Genomic DNA, 2,947 nt, shown 5'->3' with positions numbered 1-2,947 from the left:
TTTCCTTCTCCAATACATGAAAGTAAAAAGTGAAAGTGAAGTCATTCAGTCGTGTCCGACTCCTAGAGACCCCATGGACTGCAGCCTCCCAGGCTCCTCTGCCCATGGGATTTGCCAGGCAAGAGTACTGGAGTGGGTTGCCGTTGCCTTTTCCAACAGAATACTACCAAGCAATTAAAAAAAAAAAAAAAAAGTAACAACCACATGCAGCAAAAGAGATTAATCTCTAAATAATTATGATGAGTATAAAAAGCCTGAACAGAGAACCAGTCAATGCCCCAAGTGGAAGAAGTAGCAAAAAATCTGATTCTTTCAATGCATTATTTTCCTCTTTGTGATTTTGGCACAAGGCCTCGCTGTCCCAGTCACTCTCTACTGTCTTTAAATATTTTTGTTTTTAAATTCTTAATCATTATTCATATGGACTGTTTGGTCTGAAATAAGCTACTCTGTCATAGTCAGAATCAGAAGGCTGACATCTCTCAAGTGCAGAAATAAAAAATGAGAACATAATACAGGATTTGTAAGATGCAGTGCTTCCATGTCAGGTTTGTATTTGAGAAAATATTAATGGAATACCCTTGTTCCTTTATTTTGGCTAGATACGTATTTTTTGTTTATGGAAAGTTGCCATATACAGAGTTTCTGTTTTCTGAAGAATGGGAAATAATTGTTGAATGAGTGTAACATACTGATCCTATAATTCCCTTTGGTATTCCCCCTCAAAGATGACTTATTTTTGTATGTGTCCATGTGTGACTTTGTAGAAAATTCCATGTAATCTATCACTATTTTATTTAGCATTATTACCAATGTTTTTCTGACATGAAAAGTTAAGATTATGATTATACATTTTATACATAAATTGTTTAAATCAAAGAACAGGAATCATGTCAATGGGTTCATGGCAGTTGGTTAAATTGCTTCAGTTTATAAGACTAAAATAAAAGGAGGAAAGATGTGATAAAGCAAGAAGGCCAGCAGAACACCATCAAAATTATTTGCAGAAGTGCTGTATATTGCAAGACAGCCATTAGCATTAACATCATTTAACATTTATTGACTTTTTGAAATTTAGTGCTTTGTATTCATCATAAAATTTAATCTGAATATCAATTGTTAGTATAGATTTATAAATAAGAAAGCAGTCTCAGAAATTAACAAATAATACATGGTAGAGTTAGAATTAAAATACAGTTCTGTCTTTCCCTGCTTCAGCCTTAAAGTGTGCCCTTTCTTAAAAAAAAAAAAAAATAAAGTAATAGAATTAACACTTAACTGCGACAACTCCCTGTAGAAGTAACTCAAGTGAGTGGATGTAAATGAATCCTTGGGAGTTTGGAAAATACCCCAAATCCCAATAAAGTACAGAGATGTTTTCTCAGAAAGGTAGGGCTAGATTATGAGTGCAACAGAGAAATGTTAAGCATCATCTATTCATTCATTCATTAGTATTTATTGAGTGTTTCTTGCTATGGTAGGCACATGCTCTGAAGCATTAAACTAAACAGCACAAATTTAAGTTTGTCAAAAAGGATGTTTTTCTTTTCTTTTTTTTTTCAATTTAAAAACAATTAGTATTTATTAACTGACCAGATTGCAAAAATAATTATGGTAGATAGCTTCCTTCATCCTTCTAATAAGCCTGTTGATCTGGTATTTCTGGTTGCCAACATCTCCACCTTCTACAAGATAGGTGGTCTTTTTCTTCATTCTGCCTCATGGAGAAGACAATTTAAAGGGCCACAGGAAGCTGTGTGCTTCTTTGAAACATTTTCCAACAGGACAGATCTCATGGACCAAATACTCTTTGCAGATGAGGTCATATTTGCCAAGAGGTTGAGAAATCAATACATTATCCATCAAGGCAATTTGCTTCTTGTTGATTTTACCATAACCATGCTGTAGATCAATTCATTTACAGACTTCAGATTTGGGTTCCCCTATGCAATGTATGGAGAAGGCAATGGCAACCCACTCCAGTACTCTTGCCTGGAAAATCCCATGGACGGAGGAGCCTGGTAGACTACAGTCCATGGGGTCGCAAGGAGTCGGACTCGACTGAGCGGCTTCACTTTCACTTTTCACTTTCATGCACTGGAGAAGGAAATGGCAGCCCACTCCAGTGTTCTTGCCTGGAGAATCCCAGGGATGGGGAAGCCTGGTGGGCTGCCGTCTATGGGGTGGCACAGAGTCGGACACGACTGAAGCAACTTGGCAGCAGCAGCATGCAATGTCTGATTCCACAATTCTCAGCATGTTAATTGAAACCTTGCTGACTTCACAAAGGTACTATTGAAGATCTGACAAAGGGAAAGAAGCTGCAATACCTTTGGAAACTTTGTGCTCACTTCATTGTTACCTCTGATCCTGATGACAAATGCCAATTTGGGTTCCATGGGTACATAGAAGTTGAAGGCTTATCTTGCCACTATAGCCATTCAAATTTCAGTTCAAATGCAGTTCACATATGCCTGTATTCCTTGTGAAGTGCTTAGCTTTTTCATGGATAAGCTTCCTCCTGGCCTTTCGAAGCATCTTTTGGGCAAATTTCTTTCTAAGGCACTTGATCTTAATCTCTCTGAAATCCTTTCCCTTTATCTTAAGGGTTTCTGGCAAAATAGGAACCTTCTTTTTCTTCTCTTCTGCACCCTCCATGGTTCCAGCTGGGAAAGAGAAAGGGGATGTTTTTCAAACTGTTAGTAAACTCAGTAGCATTAATTTGAGGAGATTTGAGATCTTAATTTATTTTTTCTTAATGAAAAATAATAAAATGGTATTATTATTAATGAAAATTATAGAATAGATAAAATAGCATGTGTGTGTTACTCACTCTATCATCTATGACTCTTTGTGACTCCAGGGACTGTAGCCTGCCAGGCTCCTCTGTCCATGGAATTCTCCAAGCAAGAATACTGACGTGATTTGCCATTCCCTTCTCCAGGGG

At 37.2% G+C, this 2,947-nt stretch overlaps 1 pseudogene; it reads right to left on the bottom strand.

Annotated features, from left to right (window-relative positions):
* Positions 1 to 1,545: 1,545 nt before the first annotated feature.
* LOC120856778 lies at positions 1,546 to 2,658 on the bottom strand (annotated as a pseudogene).
* Positions 2,659 to 2,947: the final 289 nt, after the last annotated feature.

The sequence above is a fragment of the Oryx dammah genome, unplaced genomic scaffold, assembly GCF_014754425.2.
Source record: "Oryx dammah isolate SB20612 unplaced genomic scaffold, SCBI_Odam_1.1 HiC_scaffold_28, whole genome shotgun sequence".
Taxonomy (NCBI): Eukaryota; Metazoa; Chordata; class Mammalia; order Artiodactyla; family Bovidae; genus Oryx; species Oryx dammah.
Note: the sequence above shows the minus strand (reverse complement) of the source record. Positions and strands in the feature narration are given on the sequence as shown.